Source organism: Adiantum capillus-veneris, chromosome 17 (assembly GCF_014529385.1).
Source record: "Adiantum capillus-veneris isolate H3 chromosome 17, ASM1452938v2, whole genome shotgun sequence".
NCBI classification, from domain to species: Eukaryota; Viridiplantae; Streptophyta; class Polypodiopsida; order Polypodiales; family Pteridaceae; genus Adiantum; species Adiantum capillus-veneris.
In genome coordinates this window covers 62,823,409-62,835,749 of record NC_140947.1, presented here as the reverse complement: position 1 = coordinate 62,835,749, position 12,341 = coordinate 62,823,409, and positions in this window count along the sequence as shown.

Genomic DNA, 12,341 nt, shown 5'->3' with positions numbered 1-12,341 from the left:
ACTTCCTCTCCTCTTTGAATAAGTTTCCCCCTTTTGAGTAAACTTTACCCTTGGTAATGCCACCTACCATCTAGCTTCAATATCTTGGAAGTAAGTAATCAGCGTCATCATTTGTGGTTTAATTAAGTCTTCATGGTTAAACATCATCACCATTTCTAAATTCTTAACTAGGCGTACATAGGTATATACATATACCTATGTATTTGTATATACATATACAAATACATACATATATGCGACAACAAAATTTTCAAAGCCAAGCTTGAAACCACTGTTACTCCTTTTATCAGCTATTTTACTTTAAAACGGAGCTTGTTCTATACTTGCATTTTGTCAAAAAAGAATAACCTTGATGACCCCATCACTCAACACATTATCATACATTTTGCAAAAAGAATTTATTATGGTTTCTTGCATATCTGTGTTCACATCCTTTGGTGGGGTCTAGGAGACTTCAATTGACATAATCAGTCCTTCATTTGCAGTTGTCAAATTGCACTAGAATAGCCCCAATTTCATAAGAGGACCTTTGAAAGGCCAAAATTATGCTCTTAGTCAGCACATGCTTGAGTATGAAATTATGTCCCACCTTGTCATTTTGAATTCCATTTCATCCTTTTTAGTCTTAGCTTTTGCTTAACAAGGAAAGCCAAATTCAAGAATTGATCCAATCTTACGCTTATTAGTGCATGCAAAATTCCTTAAATTGTTTACTTGATTTTGATATACACTTTTCTTTTTGCAAGCTTTAGTAAAAAGGATGTTTTGTGTTTATCCTTTTATCTTGATTTTCAATGCATCAAACTCATGGATCTCAATTTTCTCTATCCCTTTCAATGGGTAGCTTCTATTACTACTTCAACATGTCAATGCAATATTTAATGGCTTTTCTTTTCTGCCTTTATAGGAACACAAATTCTATAGAAACAAAGCATATGCGTTTCCTAAGTTTCTAGTAACTTTGGTAAATTTGATGTAGTCAGGGTTGGTGTTTGTATTTGCAGGATCACATCTTGCTAGCTTTGTAACTTGCCCTGCCTCTATTGTCTTGGTTGAAAAGTGTCATACCTTGGAGCTTGGTAGGACTAGGGGTGGCCGAAATAATTGCTTTTTGTCAGTTGGATCTTTAATTCAACTATTGTAAATTGTTGAACTAAAGTTGATTGTCAAGGATAACTTGATTAAGTTGTAGATCAAGTAGTCCTATATTCTATTGATGCCACTCTAGGTATAGGGCATTTGTACTCTAGAATGTACAAGTAGGCAACTGTCTCATGTCTAGATTTTCCACATATTTATGTCTAATTGCTCCATTTCTTTCACTTTTATTTTGCAACTATTGTTCCTAGCTCTATATCTTCTTTTGCTTCTTTTTTCTTTCTTCATCTTCTCTTCCTTCTTCTTCCGCTTCTTTTTATCCTCCTTATCTCTAAATTGGACTCCTTTATAGTCCAAAATTAGACTCTTCATTGTGATCTTCCTTTTCATAACTCTTTGAATGAATTATTATGCTCTTGCCCTTTCTTTCAACCTTACATTTATTGTCATAAAATCTAATATCTAACCAACCCAAATGATTTTCTCATATTAAACTGATCATTTAGTGTGGAAAAATAAACGGGAACAAGGGTAAGGATATAGACATGAGCTTATAGATCTCTCTGTAACACGGGGCCTATGGTAAAGGGGCCCAAATGAGAGATGGTCTGTCAAAGAGCAAGGCTAACCAATGGAGCTTAAAGACCTTAGGGTTAGCTTCATTGAACACCTTCAAAACTTAGTGTTAAAAAGTCCTTTGACCTTAAGTAAGTTAGGGCTGAGCTTGAGGTGGGAACCTTGTTCAAGCTTGAGGCCCTTGTCGTGCTTGATGACTAAGGTGCTTGAGGTGCTTGTCATGTTTGATGACTAAGATAATTGAGGTGCTTGTTGTGCTTGCGATCTAGGGAGCCTGAGGTGCTTGTGGGAACACTATCAGGCTTGAGGTGCTTTGTCATGCTTGCTGACTAAGGTGCTTGGGGATAAGGTGTGCAAAAGTCAACAATGATCCCTACAAGGAGGGGGCGAGCCCTACAAGAGGGGGGATGAGAGAGAACACACACACCCTCACACAAGGTAAGCTTGGTACAAAGAACGCATTTAGGACACTTGTCAAGTTCCTCCTCATGTTGCCCTCATGGTGTGCTTAAGGCCTATTGATTGGCCACCCAAGGGGTCCAATGATAAATTAACTAATTTAATTAATGGTTTTAGCATTTATCAAGTCCTCCCTCTCAAAGGGGGACACTTGTTCCAAGAGTAGTATGCTTGCTTGGTATGACTCTTGCTTGTGATTGGCTAGGCCTGAGGGGTCCAATGAGCTTCAAGCATGAGCTACAAGGAGGGGTTGACCAAAGCAAGGAGGGGGCATGCTTGAGGGGTATAATTTCCCACACACACTCACATATACTCTCATCGTGTATTGTGGAAAGTGCAAGATCTCCCTCTCCTTCTCGAAGCAAGTAGAGAGGTTGAGAGCCTACACCAACACTCTTGGCTATGGAATGCAAATCCAACCAAGAGCCATGCTTCAATGCTTAAGCTTGCGATCTTCTCCATCTTCATTACTATGCTATTAAGTATGCCAACAAGAGGAGTGATGATAAGTGAAGAACTAATTCTTTCTCTCTTGAAATGTTTCTTCTTCCTCTTCCCTACACTCATTCCTTGCTAGCTCTCCACCTTCGAAGGTGTTTGAGGTCTTGGGATAGAGGCTTAGGATAGTTAATGCTTTTCACAAAGTTTATGTTATGCTCGTGATGCATGAAGCTTTCCATCTTCATTGCATCACCTACGTCACAAAGAACACAAAGATTGTATTGTTCCACAAAGTTTATGTTATGCTCGCGATGCATGAAGCTTTCCATCTTCATTGCATCACCTAGGTCATAAGGAATACAAAGATTGTATTGTAACAAGTCTCTCTCGACGGGAGAAACTATAATACAATTGCCTATTGGAGGGGGGACCGGCTCCACATAAATCCGATCCTCAACCGTTGTCATGTTCTCTAAAGTCTCTCTCTCTTGCAAAAGTATTGTTCATGCCAAGTTAACTAAATGCTATGTTTATGTTGCTACCGTCAATTAAGTTTCCCCGCTATGCTCTCAAAGTAATTCCATAAAAGTACTTCTCTAATTTCCGTTACTCTCAAAGTTAATAGGCCATTTCCATTACATTTAGAAACTTTTACATTATGACTAATTCACCCAAGCATTTTTTGTCATATAATAAATCGATTAAGCTCCTAAATTGTTTCCTTAATCCAACAAAAGAATTTGCTTATGTGCATTTCTTTGGTAAGTCTTTACTTTCTTGGAACTTGTTTGCTAGCCATATAAACCTTTTTGCAAAGTCCTCGACCAATTTGTTATTCAATGTCTGGTCATTTATAATTTTTCTTGTTTAAAGTTGCCCTAAAATTGCATTTATGAAAGCCCTATATGTTGCAAAGTGAGCAACCCCAAAGTTTGCACAAAAGTCAAGAGAATCACTAGCAAAAGTAAGGACATGAACAATTTTTTAAATTTGTCATGCGTCAATACAAAGTATAAAATTTTCTAGCATGCGATGGCTTCTTTGAAACTACAAGACAAGACAAATGGGGTGTTGTACATGATTTCGTTGAAGAATTCCCAATTGAAATCTCAAGCTTTAAGGGAGCATAGTCAAATTAAGGTTCATGTTTGGTTTTTGTGTGAGAAAGTCCAAGCTAGTTTTAAATCTCCTAGTTATAAATCTCATGTTGATATGAGGATTTTTCCGCTATCCCATTAAAAGCTAAAAAAGGAGGTTTGTTATCTTCTAGTGTCTACTTTGCTCAATACCTTGCTAGTGCTCTCGAAATAAATATTCTTCTAAAACCTTAGAAGCCCTACATATGGCAAATTTTAAAGGTAAATTGACTATCTTTGAAGGTTTCTACACTAAATTTCTTCTCACTTTGAAATTCTAAACTTAGAAGGTAAATTTCAAATTTTGTAGGTGGGATTACACTAAACCTAGTTTTCCCCCCCCTCAAGCACTGCTCCTTGCTTTAATCTGTGTATTGATGTCTTGAACAATCGAAGACATCTTTTTTTTTTCTCGAGCTCCGTTCCTTGCTTTAAGCTGTGTATAAGAAGCCCTTGATGTCTTGAACAATAGAAGGCATCTTTATTTAAGTACACAATGCTTTGATATTCTACACCTAGATTATCTCTCATTTTGTAGGCAACTCATATAAATAATTTCTGAAGAAGACAAAACGGGCACCTACGTAAGCCTTCCTCCCTTCTTAAAAAACTAGTAAACCTTGCTATCACATGCAATAAAGCCTTATTATTTCAAAAACCAAATACAACCTAATCTTGGTTTTTATGTGTGGGATCCTACCCCCATGAATTTATCTAGATTCTTATAGCCGATGATGCAAATGTAGCGTGCGCGCGCGTGTGTGTGTGTGTTGCAAACGTCTTCCCATTGATGTATGCGAAAACACCTAGTCCTTGGGAGATTCTTAGATGTAGGTGGTCATAGGAAGTATGAAGAGCGAGAGAGAGGCCTCATAGCTCATGCCTCGTAAATGGGCTTTTTTGAGTTCATACATCAGGAGTGACAACATCAAACGTTACGTCATTGTGATGGAGCATAAGAAATCATTGTGATGGAGAATAAGAATTGCATGCAATGAGAGAGGAGTGAACTTGTAGGACCATGTAGGTGAGTGTACGTACGGGAGAGAAATGAGGGACAGAGAGAGGAGAGCAACATGAGGAGTGAATGGAGCACCTACTCAATGCAAGAGACCCCAGATGAGTAAGCCTTTTAGGTTCGTTGCTAGCATTTGACACAAAAACATACTTTGCTTGTGTGTTAGGTTGAAACGTACAATCTTGCAAACAAGAGCTCCGTGAAAGTGCACCACCAACGTAAAAACATAGCATGATGTAGATCCTTTGTTGTCCCCATTTTTTTCTTATGTAAAGTGCACCACCAATGTAAAGACATAGCTTGATGTAGACCCTTTGTTTTCCTCAGTCTTTGCATAATATGCAACCGTGTAGTCAACTCAACATGCTTCTTTCCCTCAAAGCACAATTATTTTCTAGCACTCAAATATTTCGTCAAGTCTTTCAATGTTTCCTACTGCTTCTTGCTAGTAATGCCCATAACTAACAACTCCCACCGCAAATGCAATGCTTTCACAAATCCCAAAAATGGAGTATAGCATGAACTGACAACATACATATATAAGGAATTTTGGTTATCTCTGCCCATTCATGATGGGTTCAGTTACACATATGGAGGCAAAGGCATACAATTTGGCTTCCCCCCTCCATCACAAGTAAAGAACCTTGTTTGAACTGTGTTCCGTAGTGTGCATGAGAAGAATATGATTTGCTTGTCCCAAATTCTTCATGTCAAAGTTTGCATGTAACTTCACCTTTGATGCAGTACAAAGGAAATGATCAATCTCACTCTACCCATACCTTTGAGAGTCCATAAACACATCAAAATTATGATTAAGTCTTTTTTAAAGCTTACACACAATGCTTCCTTTCCTTTGTCAATAAAACTCTCTGGTTTTTCCATGTAAATTCCCTCTCCTAGGCTTCACTCTTCCCATCAAACATTGGCAACAAGACATCCACATCCTCCATGTCTTCTTGTGTGGTTTAAGAACAACACAAAAGCAATTCAAGACCTCTATTGATACTCGGAAGAACATTTAAATTTTTATAGATCTTATGTGTACGTTAATTGTGGAAAGGAGGAACATTGGTGAGCAATCATTTTCACATGGCACAAATAATTCTGAATAGATCCTCACAACTAGTTGGTACTACTACTAGCAAGGGTGTGGATGAGCCATATAGATTGTTTGCTATGTAGCACATGATGAACACTATGCTTGAAATTGTAGGACAATATAGTACCACATGATGAACACTATGCTTAAAATTGTGGCACAATTAGTGATAATGTATGGGGTGTGGATTTGGGTGGTGCATAGAATTACATGACCAACAATGGTAAAGACTTAAGGACTTGCAAACTTTGAATAGTCTAGGTTACATTGAAATTGGGGATGATGAGACACATTCTATTGCCCATATAGGGAATGTGCCATTGTCTTTAACAAATAGCAAACTGAAATACCTGATTGATGTATTGCACCCAACTTTAGAAAGAACATGGTGTCTATTGGAAAATCATTGAGCAGGGTTCGTAAATTACACATTAGGTTCATTTTGATAGTCTCTATGTAGAGGAATACAAGAAGAACATGTAAGGACCCCAAACCCGCCGACACCAAAAACGGGATGGGACCATTGATAGGTCTCTAGGCCTACTAAAGTCAGAGTCCTTAAATAAGAAAAAATCAAGGGAATTCACCCTTACCATTGAAAATGGTTTAGGTCTATAGCGCTAGAAGGAGAACTAGTCCTGTCTCGCAGTGGAAACGGGACCACTAAAACAAAAAGAAACTATTCCGGCCCTATAACTTCATCATTCAGATTAAGGTTTTCTTAGCCAACGCTTTTTTCCCCCTAACATATGTGAGGGCACAGCCATTGGTGGATTCCTCTTCCAAGTGAAAAAGTATCTAAACGTTTTAGTGCGTGGGAATGGATAGTTACTTGACTAATCAGGTCCACCCGTCCAAGATTGACAACCTTAGTAAAAAATCCCCACTTACCACCCCGCATTCACACATGATTTCTGTGTTGTTTAATTACTACCACATTCTTTTCACAATTAAAACAATGTTTCCTTTTTAACTTTCACAACTGAATTTCATTAAAACAACCCTTGAAACAGTATTGAAAGCATTCTTTCAGCAAAAAAACATCTTTAGACTTAAGATAAGGTACTGTCATTATGAAGTATCTCTGACCAGTACTGGCTTGTCTCAAGACCACCTATACAGGGGTGAAAAAACGGCACCCATTCCTTCTTTATAAAAAATGGGGTGGAAAAAGCCATTACCCAAAGTTCGGGCGTCCATATGCCAACCGGTTGCCCATACAACCAGGCGGTTCCTCTAAGATAAACTTGATATTTTAAGTAATATCCACAAACACAAACAAGCACGGGGTAAAGACTCCATGCGCGCTGAGGAAACCGACTCATCCACGGTGGAATCACCATCATTACTCATTACCTGGAGTATAATATTTCAAGGAATCAGAGGTGTCTTGAGACAAGCTGTCTTAGGGATGGTCAAACATTTCTTTCTTGCATCAATTAGTCATAACCCAATCATTTCTTTCTTATTTACAATCATTGCTCGTTGGTTTCTTGGAAGTTACCTTTCATTTACAGCCAGTTTATCCTTTGTAACTCTTACGTATGCAATGCTAACTTAAAAATGAACTTTAAAAGATTAGAGTGAACAAAATAGAAATCCACCTAGAACGGCTTGCCATGTGCTCCTGCGCTGGAGCCTGCTGACTTTCCTCCGTCGGCCTATGGCTAGGCCCAACAGCCTCATGGTCGTTAGTGGCTTTATTTCTTTTGTTGCTAATATCCTTTTCCTCCGTAAGAGAATTTCCTCTGGTTCTCTTTGGAGCCATATCGGCAGCCTTATAAAAAGACTTAATCGATTAGAGGTTTAATTGAATAATCTCTTTTCTTCCTTTAAAAAAAAAAAAAAAGATTTTTGGAGTAAGTAGGTATCCTTGATAGTTAATTGGAGGATATTTCTCCTGTAACTTCCTTGTACTATTAGTAATTTCTCATAATCACCATTTAATTTGGGAGGCTATTTAACTGGGTTTCTCCTCAGTCTATATTCCATGAATATTTTATATTTAATCTTAGTAAATTATAATTCCTATCTGCTAATGGATTACTCACCCTAAATGTAATTTGATATGTTCTATCTTTAGGAATTTTCATAAGTTTTATTTATAACTTTTCCCTCCTATACTTATGGTCTAATTTAGGCAAATTTTTGCTGATAGTAATTTGTTATAACACCCAATTATGCTAAGATAATTTTCCCAACCTTCAAAAGTGATTTTGGACCTCAGGTATTTATTTGATAGTTATATAATTTCATTTACTAATTTTCTTTCTCTATTTTATACCCAAAATCGGTTAATTTTAATGAAGATAAGTATTCAAACTATTTATCTGAGGTTAAGATATTTATCACAGATCCCTCAAGGTGTGTTCTACCTCTGATAATTATCTCAAAGATTTTTGGATTAATTTACTATTTTCCTCCTTTTATTTTCCCCTAAAAAATAATGTAATTTTACTAAGATAATTAGTTAAACTAACCATCAAAGGTTAAGATAATTATCACATGTCTCATAAGGTAGGATTCACCTCTGATAATTATCTCAAAGCAGTTTGAATCAATTTGTTATTTTTCTCCTTCTAATTTGTCCTAAAAATAGTGTAATTCTGCTAAGATAATCAGATAAACTAATTATCTGAGGTTAACATAATTATCACGGGTTTCTTAAAATGTGATTAACCTCTGAGAAATAACTAAAACCATTTTGAATTAATTTGCTATTTTCCCCCTTTTAATTTGTCCTAAAAACATTGTAATTCTGCTAAAATAATTAGGTAAACTAATTATCTTAGGTTACCATAATTATCACAAGTTTCCTAAGATGTGAGTAGCCTTTAATAAAAAACTCAAAGTATTTGGAATCAATTTGCTATTTTTTTCTTTTTAATTTGTCCTAAAAATAGTAAAATTCCGCTAAGATAATTAGGTAAACTATTTATCGGACGTTAACAGAATTATCACTTGTTTCCTTAGATGTGGTAATCTCTGATAAATAACTAAAATCATTTTGAATCAATTTTATATTTTTGCCCTTTCAATTCGTCCTAAAAATAGTGTAATTCTGCTAAGATAATTAGGTAAACTAATTCTCGAAGGTTAACATAATTATCATGGGTTCCCTAAGATGTAATTAATCTCTGATAAATAACTCAAAGCATTTTGAATCAATTTGCTATTTTCCCCTTTTAATTTGTCCTAAAAACAATGTAATTCTGCTAAGATAATTAAGTAAACTAATTATCGGAGGTTAACATAATTATCATAGGTTTTCTAAGATGTTTTTAACCTATGATAAATAACTCAAAGTATTTTGAATCAATTTGATCATTTTTCCCTTTATGTTTCTCTAAAAAACAGTGTAATTCTGCTTAATTAATTATGAAAATTACTCAAAAAATTATAAGATAGTTTTTTTAGTATAATGACAGTCTAACATAGCTCTGATAATTATCTCAACTTAATCTAAATTTAATTAGTATAATTTCCATCAATTTATGATTAAATTGGATAATTTCAGCCATAATATGATATAATAATTAATTAGCTTAATATCCCTAAGCTTAATCACAATAATCAGCAGAGAATATTTAATTAAGAGAGAATTTTTGAGTATACATAGGATTAATCTTCAATATATTAAGAAAATAGGTTAACTTAGCTTTGTTAATTAAGAAATATTAGGCTAATTACCGTTTAATTAACCAACTAGAGCTTGATCTCTAGTGATTTTTGCGTAGCGGTCTCTCTGATGAGAGAGAATGCGCCAAGGCTCCGAGTCTAAATTTTTTTGAAGGAAAGGGGATTTTTTTATAGTTTTTCTGGGCCCCGGGCTGTTCCTGGCATGTTCTGGCACCTCAAGCAAGGCCCCAGCTTCTAGGTAGCACCATTTGCTGCTATTTCTATCTCTGGCAGGTTCCCCACAGCTCCACACTGCCCCCTCAGCTTCCAGAATCAATTTTGGTTGATTTTACTGATTTTTAATGATGAAAATTGGAATATAAGTAAATTCTAGAACCTTAGGATAAGAAAGTCTTTGTTAATAATAATTACTGAAACCATCCAATTTTATTTATCTAATTGAATTCCTAGTGTAACCTTTCAGGGCCCGTAACTTTTTCAGATTTTATCAGAATCTGATTCTGAAAATTACTAACCATAGTAAAGCTCTGGTTATGATTTCAAAAATACCAATATTAGCCATGATTGAGTCATTCAACAGTGGTTTTCAAGTTAATTTTACAAGCTTTATACAATTTCTAAGGTTTCAGAAATTGGAAACCTAATCACCCAAACTTAAGGAATTGAGATGTCCTCATCTCAACCGAAATTGGGGAAATCTTTGCGAAGTGATACTTCATCCTCCCATGTGGCGTCTTCAGTGGGGTAGTCCTTCCATTTTACTAAATGCTCTCTGATAATTCTGTTTCGTAGACTCCTTTCCCTAGTATCAAGAATACAATCTGGTTGGAGTTCAAGAATTCCGTGCTTCTGCATCACAATCTGTTCGTCATCTAGAGTGTGATTGGGATTTGGGATGTAGGTTTTTAGAAGACTGATATGGAATACATTATGGACCTTGAGGTGCTCAGGTAGTTTTAATTTGTAAACTTGATCACTGATTACTTTAATTAGTTCATAAGGTCCACAATATATGGGGCTTAGTTTTTTGTATTTTCCCAAGGATAAAGTGCTTCTCTTTGGCCGTACCCTAAAGAATACTTTATCCCCTTGTTTGAAAAACCGATCAGACCATTTTTTATCAGCATAGTGTTTTTGGCGGTCCTTGGTTGCCTGAATGTCTTGTCTTATGGCTTTGGTTTGGGCATCCATCTCCTCCAACATTTGCTTTGAAGCTTCTACTCTTGTAGTAGGGTCAGAAAAGTTTAGAGGTGATATACATTCATGCCCATAAAGAGCATTAAATGGTGACATCCCAATGCTTTTATGAAATGAGGAATTATAGGGGAATTCCACCAGAGGAAGAAATTGTATCCATTTCCGGGGTTCTCTACTACAGTAGGCTCTAAGGATCTCCTTAATAACTTGATTCACTCTTTCCGTTTGGCCGGCTGTTTGAGGGTGATAGGATGTACTGAATCATAGCTGGGTACCTAAGGATTCAAATAAAGCTTTCCAAAATTATGAAGTAAAGTTTGCATCTTTGTCATTGACTATTCTCTTAGGAAGTCCGTGTAATCTGAAGATCTCTTTGATAAATAAACAGCTTATGTCTGATGCAGTGTAAGTTGTTTTTACAGGCATCAAATGGGATACTTTAGTCAGCATATCCACTACCACCATAATGGAGTCGTAACCCCCTTGAACAGTGGGAAGGCCTGTTACAAAGTCCATGCTAATGAGTTCCCACTTCATTTCAGGAATGTCCAGAGGTTGAAGTTTTCCTGGCATCATTACTCGTTTGGCCTTAATCCTTTGACAGTAAAGACATTGATTGATGTAACGAAGTATATCTCCTTTCATTCCTGGCCAGAAATAGATTTTCCTTATGGCATTAAGGGTCTTTGCATAGCCAGGATGGCCGACAGCTGGAGCGTTGTGTCCTTCATAAAGGATTAACTCCTTTAATGTTGGACTTTTAGGAATGTAGAGCCGATACTTATAATAAAGAATCCCATCCTCAAGTGAATAATCCTTGATTCTGTCTTTCTCTTTCTCTTTGAGGTCCTGTTGACTAATAACCTGTAGAAGTTTTTGATAATCCTCATCTTCCAGGGAAGCCTCCTTAACCTTGTTTAAGATTGGATTGTCGACTGTTGAAATAGCCCCAAGAAAAACCTTACGGCTAAGAGCGTCAGCAATCACATTCTCTTTCCCTGGTTTATATTTTATTTCAAAATCATATTCCTGTAAGAGTTCTATCCATCTTCTCTGCCTCATGTTGAGTATTGCTTGTGAAAAAATCCATTTTAAACTCTGATGATCAGTGATTAACTGGAACTTTCCTCCTAGAAGATAGTGTCTCCAGAGTTTTAGAGCATGAATGACGGCTAGGAGTTTCAGATCATGAGTTGGATAATTCAGCTCGTGGATTCTTAATTTTCGAGAAGTAAAAGTGACTGGTCTGCCTTCTTGATTTAAGACTCCTCCTATAGCAAGACCGCTGGCATCTATCACTACTTCAAACTCTGAGTGAAGTCAGGAAGTTTGAGTACAGGGGCTGATGTGAGATTTTGTTTTAGTTTGAGGAAACAATCCTCCTGTTTTTTTTCCCATGTAAGTTTGGCTGTCTTTTTAAGTAGCTACGTCAAGGGTGCGGCGATGACTGCATAATCTTTGACGAAGATTCTATACCATCCTGGAATGCCCAAGAATCCTCGAATTTCACTGACGGTTTTGGGTTTTGGTCAGTCTATTATATCCTTAATCTTTGCGGGGTCTACTGAAATTCCTTCAGGGTTTATTATAAAACCAAGATAACTAACTTCGGGCGTGAAAAACACACATTTACTCATCTTGGCATATAACTGATGTTGGCGTAGAAGATGAAGTACTT